Below are 15,469 nucleotides of genomic sequence, written 5' to 3'. Positions count from 1 at the left end.
TGGCTGAATAGAAAGGGGATAATTTATCTGTTTTTAAGAAGCATAGAGCCAGGGTAGGGTCCGGAGGGACGTGCTGGTTTGTAACGGAGTGTATTAAATTAAATACTAGGTTCCAAAAAGACCGAATGGTGGGGCATAGCCACCACATGTGAAAGTATGTACCTTTTGCACCGCACTCTCTCCAGCAAGCCTCCGAGGTTGAAGGGTTCATTCTGGCTATTCTTGCCGGGGTGAGATACCAGCGGAGAAATATCTTCTGGGAGGATTCCCAGTGAGAGATGCCATGTGAGATCTTCTTGGTCCATGAAAGCGCCCGGCTCAACTCCTCCAGACTAAAGGTTTGTTTGAAGTCAAGCTCCCATAGAGTCATGTGGGTAGATTTAGTTTGGGCGATCAGGGAGAATGACGATTCATAAAAGGTGGATATACCTCCCGAGACCTCTGTTGATAGTGAAAAGAATGTGAAGGCCGCTTTGGGGAATATGGGCTTGTGGGCATCTATGGATTGTAGTGCGTACCTTAGTCTTAGGTGCGAAAAACCTAGTTTATTGGGGAGTTTATGTATCCTACCTATTGTGGGGAAGTCCATAGTGGACCCCTCCTTATAAAGGTCTCCAATCTTTTTAACTCCGAATTTCTCCCAGGTCCCGTATTCAAAATCTGGGAGGGTGGAAGATAGAAATCTCAGTGGAAGGAGTGAGGCCGGCACCTTTTCCGGGGTTGAGGAAACTAATTGATTCCATATGTGGACTGACGCTTGAATGCTTGGTAGGGTATGGGGCGGGAGGGGGGAGGGGGTAGCTCCTAGAAGGGAGATTAGGGGGGCTCCCAAAGTTGCTGCTTCTATGTTCACCCATTTCTTGGGGGATGCAGGGATCCACCAATGTTTAATTTGATCCAGTGTAGCTGCGGCGAAGTATCTCTTAATGTCAGGGGCTTGCATACCTCCTTGCTCATATGGTTTTGCCAGAGTCGAGAATTTAATTCTGTCGTGTGCTCCTCCCCAGATAAATTGGTTGATGAGAGCTTGAAGTTTTGATAGGAAGTGAGTGGGGATCGGGATAGTAACCGTTCTGAAAACGTATAATATACGCGGGAGAATCATCATTTTAGCCGCAGCTATTCTGCCAGCCCATGAAATGAAGGGTTTGCGAAATTTACTTAAAATGCTCGGGATGCGGTGTAGGAGTGGTGTGTAATTTTGGGAGAAGGTTAAGGAGCTAGGGTATGTTATATTAATACCTAAATATGGTAGGGAGCCCTTACACCAGGAAAAGGGAAGGGATTCTGAGATAGACTGCGTAGTTTTAGCGTCCAAGCCTAGGTTTAACATTTGAGATTTGGTGTCGTTGATCTTATAGTATGACACCTTGCCAAATTTGGTTAGAGCAGTTTGGGCTTGTCTCAGGGAGGCTACAGGATTTGTGATGGCAAGGATAACGTCGTCCGCGTATAATCCAATTTTATGTTCCTGTGAGGCTACTTTGATACCCTGGATATTTTGGTTAGCTCTGACCGTTTCCGCTAATGGTTCCATGATCAGGGCGAATATTAGGGGCGACAAGGGACACCCTTGCCTAGTGCCGTTGGAAATAGCAAACGGTGAGGAGAGGCATCCTGAAGAGAGGACCCTTGCGGACGGTGCCGAGTACAGAGACAAGATGGCAGACTTGATGGGTCCCGAAAAACCGAACCTTCCCAGGGTGGCTTCCAGGAATCCCCAATGTATGCGATCGAACGCTTTCTCAGCGTCTAGCGCCAAGAGCAGGGCTGGGGTTCTGTTCCTTTCTGCCACCCTGACAAGATTTAGGAATCGTCGGGTACCGTCGGGGGCCTGTCTTTGGGGGACGAATCCAACCTGGTCTGTTGCCACCAGAAGGGGGAGGATCGAGAGAAGTCTTATGCTGAGAAGTTTTGCGTATATTTTAACATCTGTGTTCAGGAGGGAAATGGGGCGAAAGTTAGCCGGAGATGTGTTGTCCTTCCCGGGTTTAGGTATGGTGACGATCAGAGCTTCCAACATTTCAGGTGGGAAGGAACCGCTCCTCATTGCTCCATTGAACACAGATGCCAGATGGGGGGCTAGTGTTGGGGCGAATTTTTTGTAGTAGCCGTTTGAGAAGCCGTCAGGGCCAGGGGTCTTATGGGGTTTTAATAATTTGATTGTGTCCAATACTTCCTGTGTGGAGATTGGCGCAGAGAGGGAGTCTAGTTGCTCTGGAGAAAGGCAGGGAAGATTTATGTTTTGTAGGAAATTTTGTATTTCTTCGCTATGGGGATGGTGAATGTTTGGGTTGTCTTTTAAGTTGTATAGGGAAGAATAATATGCCGCAAACGCGTTGACAATTCCTTGGGGATGGAAAATTTTCCTGCCTTGGGGGTCAAATAGGTGTCTGATTCTTTCTTTTGCTCTAACGTCTTTAAGTTGTTTCGCTAGCAGAGCCCCTGTCCTGTTATCGTGTGCGTAGAATTGCATTTTAAGTTTTAGAAATGATATGTCGTGCTTGGTCACTAATAAGTTTTGGAGCTTTGCTCTTAGGTTGAACAGATCTGCTGTCTTTTGTGTGGATGGGTCTTTTTTATTTAAGGAGTCTAGGGATTTAATTTGGTCCATCAGGCGATTGAATTCCTCATTTCTTTTTCGTTTTGCTCTGGCTCCGATTTTTATGAACATGCCCCGCATGAAGGCTTTGTGAGTGTTCCACACGGTGGACATGTTCGGGACCGAACCTATATTGTTTACGAAAAAGCCCTCTAGCTCCTCTTTAAGAGATGATTCGTGTTCGGGGAGATTTAAAGTATACTCATTCAATCTCCATGGAGATGATGGGGTGAAGTTGGATGACTCTCTGAGTGACAAAGATATGGGGGCGTGATCGGACCATGAGATTGTTCCGATTTCGGCCTGAAGGGTGTTTTCTAGGCCCTTCTGCGGCAGCAGGAATACATCGATCCTGGAGTAAGATGCGTGTGGGGCAGAGAGGAAGGTATAATCTTTTTCGGACCCGTGAAGGCATCTCCATACGTCGTAAAGCCCCTCTGCATGGATAATTTGAGCAATAGGAGATATGCCTCTGTTGCTTGCCGTGGAGTCTAGCTCGGGATCCAGTACAGAGTTCAGATCTCCTCCAATGATTGGGTTTCCTTCCCGAATTTTGGCCATTTCTGACATGACTTTTTTAAAGAATTTAGCTTGTTTATTGGGGGGGAAGTAGACATTTACCAAGGTATAGGTGATATTGTTTATCTCGCATACCAATATTAGGTAGCGGCCCGCTGGATCCGCAATTAGGTTTCTTTGGGAGAATGATGCGTTTTGGCTTATTGCTATCATTACTCCTCTTTTCTTTTTTCCCTCGCTGGAAGCCAAGAAGATGTGTGGAAATTTAGAGTGTTTGCAGGGGGGGTGTTTGTCCCTTATGAAATGGGTCTCTTGAGCAAAGAAAACATCGGAGTGGGATTTGATGGCCTGCCTCCAGAGCATACTGCGTTTAAAGGGGCTGTTTAGACCTTTTACATTTAGGGAGGAAAAGTTAACTGGCATGACTGTTAAGAAGGTTGTAGGCTGAACTGACGTGGCGTCTTAGTCTATCAGGGAGGGCGGAATGGGGGGGGGGAAAGACCTCCTAGAAACATTGTTATACCTGAATACAACAGAAAAATAAACAACAATTATAAACATAATCAAAACATTGTTCACCCAGTGCTGGTATGCACTGGATGAATGAGCTTTAGGGGGGGATAGAATTTTCAGGCCATCCACTTCGGGCTCGACTGTGGAGGACTAAAATGGGTCTAGGCCTTTTCCAAGCACCAATTACAAGTGTTTGCCTCTCTTATCCGCGACCGACCAGTCTTTTTCGACTCTGGAAGTAGGGCCCCCCGCCGTCCTCGGGGGTTTCTGGAGTGTAGGAATTTCCCATTGTTGTAGGAGGGAGGCGCCTTCCTCTACTGTAGTCGCAACATGAAGAGTTCCATTTCTGGAAATCAGAAGCTTGGTTGGGAATCCCCATCTATATTTGATGTGAGCCTCTCTAAGAGCTGATGTAATTGCTGTAAAGAGTCTGCGTGACTGTAGGGTGGCCGCTGAAAGATCAGGGAATATTTGGATATTCTCGTATGGGGCCGGCAATGTACCCCTACGTCTTCCCACTGATAGGATTTCTTCTTTTATTTTGTAAAAATGAATCCTTGCCAGGACATCTCTCGGCGCTGATTCAGGGACGGAGCGCGCTTTTGGAATCCTATGGGCTCTATCTATCGCATATTCTAATTCGGGGAGATCCGGGAGGAGCGCTTGTAGCATTTTGAGTAGATACTGTGGTATATCTGAAGGAGGCACGGCCTCCGGGATTCCCCCGAACTTAAGATTGTTCCTTCTGGAACGGTCTTCTAAATCAATGACCTTCTCTCGTAGCTGGGCCACTTCGTCTTCTAGATTGCCGTGAGCGTCCACCATCTCGTTGTGGGCTTTGGTGAATTCTCCGAGTTTTTGTTCGATGTGGTCTGTTCGTGTGGCTAAGTGGTCTATATTGGATTGGAGTTGTCCGGAAAGGTTTTGTATGTCGTTGGAAATGTCTTTTTGAAGCGATATTAGCATGTTCTTCAAGGCGTTTATGGTTAAAGGGCTCTCGGAGTCTGGGTAGGCTTGGAGGTTGTTCGTATTATCTGGTTGCTGTGGAGCTTCGTGCAGTTTGTTGTTTTGGGTCTTTTTCGCTGCGGGGCCCTTGGGTGGGGGCGAGGTTGAAGGGGATTCTTGAGCATTCCTCTTGCCTCCATTTTTCGGGGGAGATGTGGGGCTGCCCGGGGAAGGAGATAAGGAGCCCGGGGAGGAGTTTTGTGATGGGGCAGCAGGGCTTTGAGAGATGGTTGTTTCTGCTGTTTCGGGGTTCTTCGGGTGGGGGGTTGCCGGTTTGTTTCTACCGCTCCGTGGACCGGGGGGGAAGAACTCCGAGAGTCTTCTTGGGGCAATCGTTTTGGTGCGGCGTTTAACCATTGTGTGTGTAGATAGGATCTGAAGGTATGCGTTGAGAGAGTCTTTTAATGTTCCGACCGTTTCACCAGGAGGGCTGGTTTTTATGTAGAGCCGCGGGAGACGTAGTCAGGTTAGTTAGAGTAATTTTGAGTGTTCATTGGCGCTAGGCAGCCTTGCTTTGAGCTGTTTTAGAGCCGCGTTTGGCGGTAAGGACTACATCACTCAGTCGTGTTGTGCCATCTTTGGAATGGAGGGGTCCTTCTCCGCAGGGTCTCTCAGTTTGCACTGCAGTGAGAGGGTGTTAATGCGGATTTGGCGCTGGGCCAGTTGGCCGTTAAGGCGAAGAGGGTCTGCGTTTTGTTTCTTTACTTTAGGTAGTAAGGCACTGAAAAGACGCGGGGTCCTGCTTTCTTGTCTATGGAACGTGTTTTTATGTTCCTCTAAGGGGTTAATTCCCTTTTCAGAGAGGAGAGTTTATACTTTTGTAGAGTGCTATTCTTTGGGTGACCACTAGGTGGCAGCAGGGTTTTATTGATTGCACGGCTGCCTTTGCTTTCTCAGCAAGCCTTCAGCTCTCTCCTCTGCCTTCAGTTCGTGCTTCTCTGTTGGAGGAGGAGGGGGGGGGGGGGGGGGCGACCCCCGGGAGTCCCCTCTCTGCTGCACGTGCTGTCTCCGGGGCTTCACCTCCCTTGGCTGCTTCCCCTAATGGTGAGTGGGGTGATTCTGGGGGGAGGGCAGTTGTGTGCACACTGTTTTTCGGGGCAGCGGTTGTCCCTCTGTATGTGTGAGCTGTTGCTCTGTATGTGTCTATTATGGACACTCTTGGCCGTTTTGCAGGGTCCCCTGTCCCTCTGTTACTCCTCCTCACCCCTTCAGTGAAGTGTGTGTGGGTGACTCACCAGGTCTGGTGTCCCGCAGCCTCCGGTCGGGCCGGAGCGCTCTGTCTCCTGCTCCTGCTTCTCCTGGCGTTCTTGTGGCCTCGGTGGTTCCTGCGGGGGTCTTGGGGGCCGCACAGCGGCAGCGGCCGCGCTTGTGTGCTGTGTTTTTGAGTCTTGCCGCTCGTCCAGCGCTTCCGGCGGCTGGCTATGCCCGCAACTTTAGGCCTGGGATGTGCCTCCCTGAGAAGGCCGCGCTGCTTTCCCTCCGCCTAGAGACCCGCGGAGGGTCTCAAACTGCTCCTCGCAGTGCCGCGATGCCAGCGGTGGTGTTTAGCGGACGGTATAGGTCCGTGGATCCTCGGGAAGCCGCTGTAAAAGTACCGCCGATCTGGAGCTACCAAAGTGCGCTCTCTTCCCGCCGCTGGCCAAGCCACGCCCCCCACCTTACTGGTTTTTTAACCTATATTCTCTTTATAAGGGAAATTATATTTCGGAACTTTTTCTAGCACTTCCTATTTATTTATCTTCTTCGGGAGGGAATGTACAGGTGCTGTCGTGGAGACTCCTGGAAACCCGATTATAGATCTAATTGGGGGGGACCACACCTGTTTGTCAGGATTCCGAATGCCTCCTGAGAAAGAGACCTGGGTCTATCTGCCTTCTGCTGAGAAAATCCGCCCTCTGGTTCAGCACCCCTTTTAGATGTTTTGCCAAAATTGAGAGGACTCGGCCTTCTGCCCAGCGAAAGATTTTCTGCGAGATGCTCTGTAGAGCGGGTGACCTCGTGCACCCCTGGCACCGAATGTGGGCGACCGCAGTGGTGTTGTCTGACAGGATCTTTATATGTTGATTCTGTACTGAATCCCCCAGCTGTTGTAGGGCTTTCCAAAACGTCTGGAGTTCTCTGTAGTTTGAGGATTGGTCTTTTATCTCCTGTGGCCAAGGACCCTGAAGAAGCTGGCCTCTGACGTGCGCTCCGCTCCCATCCCCAGGCACTCGCGTCTGTCGTGATGTGTGTGGCTGGGTTTTGTATCCAGTGGACGCCCTTTCGCAGGTTTGTTGGGGATGTCCACCAGCGCAAGGATAACTTCACTGAGTTTTGGATGCGCATTTTTGTCCCTAATGAGGACTGTCTTTTGTCCCAAACTGAAAGGACTGCAGTCTGCAGGGCTCTGGTGTGAGCCTGAGCCTACGCTACCCCCGGTATGCATGACGTCAGGCTTCCTAGGAGAGACCTGGCCTCCCAGACTGTACATGACTGTCTCCGCAGGAAGGTTTTCACCAGCCGACTGACCTTCTGTACCTTTATCTCGGGAAGAAAGGAACACTGAGATTCCAAGTCTAGCGTTATGCCCAGGAATACTTTTTCTCTGCTGGGATCTACGCTGGATTTTTCCCAGTTTATTATCCATCCTAGGAATTGGAGCAGGTCGAGCACTGTCGCCAGGTGTTCTGTCAGGAGCTCTCTGGACCCTGCTACAATCAAGATGTTGTCCAGATAGGGTATTATCAGGATGGATTTCTTTCTCAGGTAGGCGGCTACCTCTGCCATGATTTTGGTAAAAATTCAGGGCACTGAGGAGATCCTGAAGGGCAGGCATCTGAACTGCCATTGACATGTTCTTCCGTCCATATCCACTGCGAACCTCAGTTTTTTTTTTAGAATCCTTGTGGATCAGCACATGGAAGTATGCGTCTTTTAAATCTATAGACACCATATAGGCTCCCCTGGGTATCAGCTTTATTGTTGAGGAGATTGACTCCATCTTGAATTTCTGGTACCTGATGAAGGCGTTCAGAGGCTTCAGGTTTATTATTATCATGCGGGATTTCCTGCAAGGTTTTCTTATCAGGAAGAGCCTGGAGTAGTGGTCACAGGTTTTTTCGTTCTGAGGTAAAGAGGATTTTGCGTTTGACTCCTGTAGTTCTCTAACGCTCTGTTGTAGTAGGTGAAATTGTTGCGCTGAGCCCCCTGTGGTGACATATTTTCTTCTGGGGGGGGGGGGGGGACACCAGTTCTATTTGGTATCCCTGCTGTAGGATTTTGGGGATCCATGCGGCCTCGCAGATCATGGCCCATCGATCCGTAAAGCTCCCCACAGCTGTTCCCCCACTGGGATGGCATCAGGGTCTCTGCTTCGTTGGATCCCCCTGGTGCGGGTTGAAGAGGAAATTTCTCCCTCTACCCCCTTTGGGGTAACTCCAGCGGCCTGTCTTACCTTTGCCTCGATAAGATTCAGGTTGTTGCGCTGGGGCCCGAAAAAAGGTCCTCCCCCTCTGTTGCCTTTCCTCTGGGAATCCCTTCTTCCTGTCGGCCGCTTTCTCGAGGATTTTTTCGAGGTCCGGGCTGAATAGAAACTGGCCGTGGAACGGAATAGAACACAGCTTGTTCATAGAGGCTAAATCGCCCGACCATGACTTCAGCCATAAGACCCTTCTGGCAGAATTAGACAGGGCAGGCGCTTTTGCTGAGAGCTTTACTGTCTCTGCCGACGCGTCCGCCAAGAAGCTTGTGGCCATCCTTAGGATAGGGAGAGAGTTTAGAATCTGCTTCCTCAGAGTTTTATTTGTTATATGGAGCTCCAGCTGCTCTAACCACACTCCTAGGGTCTTGGCCATGCAAGTGGCTGCGACCCCTGGTCTGAGTATGTTTGCTGCTGCCTCCCACAACCTTTTCAGGAGGCCTTTAGCCTTCCGATCCATTGGATCCTTTAATTGCGCGGCGTCCTCGAAGGGCAGGGTCGTTCTTTTAGCCACCTTGGCCACCAGGGCATCCACCTTGGGTACTTCTTCCCAGCTTGCGCACACCTCGTCCTCAAACGGGTATCTTCTTTTAACTCCCCTAGTGGAGAAAGATCCCGCATCGGGCTGCTTCCATTCTTTTTGGATCATTTTGGAAATGTTATTATGGACTGGGAAGGTGTGTCTACGCCTTTCCCCCAGTCCCCCGAATATCTCGTCTTGTAGAGTACGCGGTTCTCTGGATTCCTCCATTTTAAGCATAGCCCTGACCGACTTAATGAGCTCTGTTAAGTCATCTTGGTGGAATAAATATTTTTTATACTCTGCATCATCGGAGGACTCTTCGGGCGCTGGTTCTTCCTGCTCTGACCCGATTAAGGTCTCAGAGTCTGAAAGCTCTTCTGGGATATACGCCTTTTTCTGGCACTTAGCCCTGGATGCCCCCGCTGGTGGCGCTATTTGCAACATCAGAGCTGATCGCACCTCCTCCTTAACCAGCTTCCTGACGTCTTCTAGGAATCCCCGCAATTCCTCCTTAACTAGCCTGGCTACGCATGCCTTACATAGAGGCCTCTCGTACGTAGCTGGCAGCCTTGACCCGCACTCTGCACACTTTTTGAGTTTTGTTCTGGGAGGGGCGTCTTTTTTATCCCCCTGGCGGACAAACAGAGTTTTTTGCAGATAAGATGCAACATTCCAAACATAAATACATTGGATCTTTGCATAAGCATTTTGCCGCACTGGCTACTTACGGTCCCCGCTGTGGCTGAAGATTCAGCAATGTCCGCTGCTGGAGCACTCATCTCTGATACCAGTGCTGCAGACACCTAGGAGCAATCTTAAGCCAGCCTGATAGCAATGCCAGCCTCCTCTTCTCTCAGGTTCCTTTTGGCATTTGTTTTTTCAAATTTTGGCACCTCCACGCCAAGCCCCGCCCCCTCCTCACAACCGGCAACGCCAGCGCGATGACGTCACCACACCGGACACGTGACGCGGCGCCCCGCCCCCTCTGACGCGTCAAAGGGGCTCCCGGAGCGCCGCTCCCCGTCCTATACCGGGGGAGGTGGAGGAGGACTGGGGCTCCCACTTTGAACCCTCCATGGGCCGCTGCGAGAGGAACCTGGCCCAAGGGATACCACCCCATGTGGCATCCCGGAAGTCGTCTGGCAGGAAGGGTGGACAGGCAGACCCACTGCCCTCTGATCCGCCTGTGAGTATAATCTTCAGGCTGGCATCTCCACCAGCCCCTCTCGGAAATCCTGCCTCCTGGCAGGACAGAAAGACACTGAGGAAGGTGGGAAAGGGGGGGAGCTTTTAAGCTCTCAGTGTGTTCCTGTCCTATCAGGAGGAGGCTATCTCAGGTGGTGCTGTTGTGGAGACGACTGGGGAAATAAGCCCTAGCTGCATAAAAAAAGAGAGAATACATCACCTAAGAAGCAATGTCCAGCTCCGGCGCATCTTCTCCAAACTGACCAAAACCAGAGCAAGTTGTGTCAGCTACCTCTTAACCCGAGACTATTTCTGGGGTAGCGAGCTAGGGTTCTCGGCAGCCAAGACCAGATTGGTGGGGTTAGGCCACTTTCAAACTCCCGCGTGATCTGTGAGTTGCTAGATACACAAATATCAACCCCATTCTTGGAGTCATATACATAAGCGATGAGACTGGGGGGCATCAACCTGAACTGACGCTCCCTTACCAAACAAACTTACCCATAGACTTCTTGTTGGATAAACGTGGGGTAGGCCACAGCTTTATTCAAATTTAAACATATACTAACTCTTTAAATACCTATAACTCTTCCCATGCTAAACCCGCTTAACTTTTAATGTGCATTCCAATGGACATTTGTAAGCCCCGCTTTCCTTGGGCTTGTAAACCTTCCTCCTTTTCCTTTAGCCAGCATGGAAAGTCCCAGGCCTAACCTTAGCTGCGACGACTTCCAAAAACATGTACTGTCCTATAATGTTCATCTTAACCCTTTTCCCCAAGAGCGGGTGGGTGGGCGTCTTGTCTGGCTCCGTCTTCTTCCCTCATGTAGCTCCTTGTGATCCTCTTCCTGTCTTCTCCTCTTCTTTTCCTGCTTTAACACCACCACCCAGCTAATCTCGCTATTTACATATTATCCCCGCCCCCAGTCCCATGCAGCTGCGTTATGCACTATGCTGCATAAGAGACTGGGGGCATCAACCTGAACTGACGCTCCCTTACCAAACAAACTTACCCATAGTCTTCTTGTTGGATAAACGTGGGGTAGGCCACAGCTTTATTCAAATTTAAACATATACTAATTCTTTAAATACCTATAACTCTTCCTATGCTAAACCCGCTTAACTTTTAATGTGCATTCCAATGGACATTTGTAAGCCCCCTTTCCTTGGGCTTGTAAACCTTCCTCCTTTTCCTTTAGCCAGCATGGAAAGTCCCAGGCCACACGGCATGCGCCGTATTACCTACGGTGCATTTCGCCCCACCCCACCGACCCGAGCTAATGCCGCTTCAACTCCATCCTGCAGTCCCGATAAGAACGTGTCCAGTCCCACTTCATTAAGGTGCACTCCATCGTCTCTCAAAGCACCTCTCTCTCCGTCCTCCAATTCCCAGTGGCGTATCGCAATCCCCCCCAGGGATTGTACAAACTTTGACATCCTCAGGTTAACCACCTTTCGCACATTGTCAATCGCTTTCGGGTCTCTGGCTCCTCTCCAACATCTCCTAGCGATAATGTCCGACCACACCAAAATGGATTCCAGAAAACACTCCCTGAATCGGAGCATGTCCTGTTTCATCAAGACGAGCAAGTCGCCCATTTTCATCTTTCCTAGGTCGTTCCCCCCGGCGTGCACGACCAAAATAACTCTCCGGGGGGTCCACCTGCTGATCCTCGTCCTGATCTGCAGCAACCTGGGCCATTGCAGGCCTCGAACTCCGTGCCAGTTCACCACCGTTCCCGCCATCCCCAAGCTCCTTCCTAATGGCTGAGTTGCTGCCCTCTTTTCCGCCCAATACACGAAAGAATGACCGATAATCCATACATTCCACGGTTCCGTAACTGAAACAAAGAAAAACAAGGAAAAAACCCCGTACCAGTAAAACCGTAAAAACACGCCATAAACATGGCCAATACTGAACACGACCACAGCTCACTATAATATTAAGTCCGGCCTAATGTAGGACTTATAGGCTTGTGACTTCCATCTGCCCAGCCATTTTAGCTCATCTTCGTGCATGCCATGCGCTTCCGCCATGGTTGCAGCACCTATTCTGACTGAATGCGTTCCGAACTCGGACGCGTCCATACCTGCCTTGCGTAATGCTGAACAGAAAACCGCCGTAAACTGAAAGCGTGTGAGGGGAAGACCCGAGGAGTGTACCAAAAATTGTTTGCAAAGGTTACGCGAACTCATATAAGACCGTACCGTGTCGACCGGGCACCACTTGGATCCAAGCCTATTGATGGCTAACCACTCGCCTCTGCCATAAATATCCGTTTTTGATTTTCTAATGCATATCCGCAATGACCCGTCCGAACAAATTACGTCGTTATGGCGCAACCCACCGGTTTTATTTTTACTTGCTGGGACTAGCTCTCCAATCCGTAACGCTGCAAAAAATGCCAACAAAAAAGCCGTTCTGAATAATAACGTCTCCGAACTGTTTTCGCATACGTTTTCTAAAATCTCTTAGTTTTATTAATAGGGCAAACATAATGGGCCGCCGCTTGTCGACTCGAGTCTTGTCTTTCTTCCAACCCCGTATTATCTGCCGAAAAATAAACTCCTTAGTGATGTCTACTTTACCGTGTAATTTCAACAAAAAGGCTACACCCGATAAGTGTTTTTTGGCTACTCCGACCGATAACCGCTTTTCCCGTAAAGCTGTCAACATGTCTAACGTGGCCGAACGCGCCCTTTCACCCTCAGCCACGCGCCCTCCTGCCAACGATAACCAAGACGACCAAATTGAGTTGTAACTCTTCCAGGTTCCACCCCTGACCGATGCCTCCACCAGCTTCAGCAACTCTGCTCTGCCAGACTCCATAAGTAAGGAGGGCATCGTACCCCCTCGGCATCTGTCTGTGGGTGCCGTTCCCTAAACGCCTCCATCTGTGAACGAGAGAATCCGTCAGCCGTTCCATTGTCACAACCCGGCCCATGTTTGGCTCGTAAATAAATATTATTTTGCAGGCATCTCAAAACCACATGTCTCAACAAAGCCAATACGGGTGGGCAAACAGAGGACTGTTTAACTGTATGAACCACCGCCACATTATCCGACCAGAAAATTTTTTTTCAGTCCTGTAATTCCGAATTCCATACCTCCAATGCTACAACCAAAGGAAAAAATTCCAAAAGTGTAATATTTTTGGTCCAACCTTTTTCAAACCATATCTGAGGCCAGGGTTCCCTGCACCAATGATTGTGAAAAATGACACCAAAGCCTCCCGCATCGGCCGCATCCGCGAACAAGCTGATGTCGCTACCTGCCACCTCTTCCTTCGGGCACACAACCTGCCCGTTGAAAGATTGTAGAAACACTTTCCATATATGCAGGTCTGCTCTCATTCCCTGCGTCACTCGAACGAAATGGTGGGGTTTACGTACCCCTGCCGTCGCCAACGTTAGTCTTCTAGAGAAAGCCCGACCCATGGGGATGACTTTGCATGCAAAATTGAGCAGGCCTGTCAGCACTTGAATCTGGCGCAGGGTGACCTTCTTGCAACTGGCCACGTCATTGACTGCCTGCTGCAATCGGGCCACTTTTTCCACCAGCAATCTGAATGTCATATCCTCCGAGTCGATCTCGATTCCGAGAAAAGTGATCCGCGTTACTGGGTCCATGGTTTTCTCTTCAGATAACGGTACCCCAGCCCGACGCATAAGGGACCGAAAAGTGTTGAGCAAAAACACACAATCACCCGAGTTCTCAGCGCCCACGAACAAAACATCATCCAAGTAGTGTATCATCGAAGAAATGCCCGTCTCATACTTGAGTAACCACTCCAGAAAGGAACTGAACAATTCAAAATAATAGCATGAAATCGAGCATCCCATGGGTAGACACATATCTACGAAAAATTGATTGTCGACACGACATCCAAGCAGATGAAAACAATCAGGGTGGACAGGCAACAAGCGAAAAGCGGACTCAATGTCCGTCTTCGCTAGCTGCTCTCCCTTTCCTGTTGCTCTAACCAAACGAACCGCGCAATCAAAAGACGTGTAAGCGACCGCTGCCTGTTCTTTTGATATACCATCATTGACGGAACCTCCGGCTGGGAAAGATAGATGGTGGATTAAGCGGAACTTACCGGTTTCCTTCTTGGGTACTAAACCCAAGGGGGACACATGCAAGTTCGTGAAAGGCGGTTCCTCAAAAGGGCCAGCCAACCAACAAAGGAGGAGGCAGAAAGGGTTAAAACCCACTTCTCCCTGCTCTTCCGGGTTATTAGCTGGGATATAGTACAATGGTAGTCTAACACTATAAATGCACTATGGGGAATTAGGTAGTCTGAAAATTGTGTCAGTTATCTTGAACAGCTGAAAACAGGGTACATAATTGAAAGCTCATTGGGATGGCAGAGTGCAACAACGCCCCTTCTGGTCTTGGTACAGAATTTTGCCCTAAAACCAAATCTATTTTTAATGGAAATATTTTTTTCTACTTTTCCTCTTAGAATATATAGAAAAAACGGTTGTGTTAAACGGAACAGATAATGGATACAAGTGGGAGGCTTTCCCTTCGCATCCGTACTCCGTTTACATCAATATAAAATGGATAGCTACTTTATTCTAGATTTCTGTTTTTTTGTTTATGCAAAACATAGTGAAGATCTGACGGGAACAAACTCAACTTGGTCTAGTCAGCTCCTCCCGCCGGTCTTTGCTAATGTTGGATCCCATTTGATCCTCTTTGTTTGCGCCCACCCGCACAAACCTTGATTGATTGCTTTTGAACCTGAGTGGGAGCGGACAATGTCTAAATACTCGCGCTCGGCTGCAAAACGTTACCAATTGTTTATTTAATTTTCTCATTTTCTTATAATGATGAAACATTGTTGTGTTTACCCCTTTGTTGATTCTCTCACCCTAAGTAGCTCTGCCGATCCTACCACATATCGAACAACACTCACTATAAGACCTAATGGCTAAACTACAAATTACCACTTTCAATGTCAAAGGTATTAATGTCCCCCATAAGAGATCCCAAATTCTCCACTACCTAGAGAAAAACAAAACTGATATAATTTTCTTCCAGGAACCGCATTTCAAAAAAGGCTACACACGGGGGGCGTGGCCTGGATGGAGAGCTGGCTGGTCGCACCTTAACTTAGCTCCCGTCCAAACCTGTCTAGCGACTACAAAAACGGACATTTACTCAGCTCAATTTTTGCAAAATCCACGCCTGGGAACGTCCAGCACCAGAAAGCATGCCTAGAAGGCTAAGAAAGCTGTCTCCTAAGAAGTTAACAGACTTCTACGCCACAAGAAGCCGAGAAGAAGATCCCAAAGATGGCGGCCCTGGGCTCCCACGCGCGGCAACAGACGAGAAATCTCCGTCTCCCACGACTGCACTAACAGAGAGAAGCAGCGGAGGTAGAACCTTGCCTGAAATACCATCAGGTGGAAGAAAGCTCTCCCCTGCTGTGCCAAACTCAGAGCCGCCGGGAAATAGCAGAGAAGAGTCCCTGCCCGACCGCTCAAGCCGCGAACCGCGGCGCTTGCATGCCGACACAGCTCCCTACTCACCGGGAGGTCCTCCTGCCGCCGACAGTGCGAGCCGCTCGAGCGGGAGGCACGGAGCGCCCGCTGTCACTTCAGAGTTGGCTGCGGAGGCACCGACGGCTCACCGGGAGAACACAGGAGCCGAGAATAT

Source organism: Eleutherodactylus coqui, chromosome 6, assembly GCF_035609145.1.
Source record: "Eleutherodactylus coqui strain aEleCoq1 chromosome 6, aEleCoq1.hap1, whole genome shotgun sequence".
Taxonomy (NCBI): domain Eukaryota; kingdom Metazoa; phylum Chordata; class Amphibia; order Anura; family Eleutherodactylidae; genus Eleutherodactylus; species Eleutherodactylus coqui.
The sequence above is the reverse complement of the archived record's forward strand: the minus strand, read 5'-3'. Positions refer to the sequence as shown.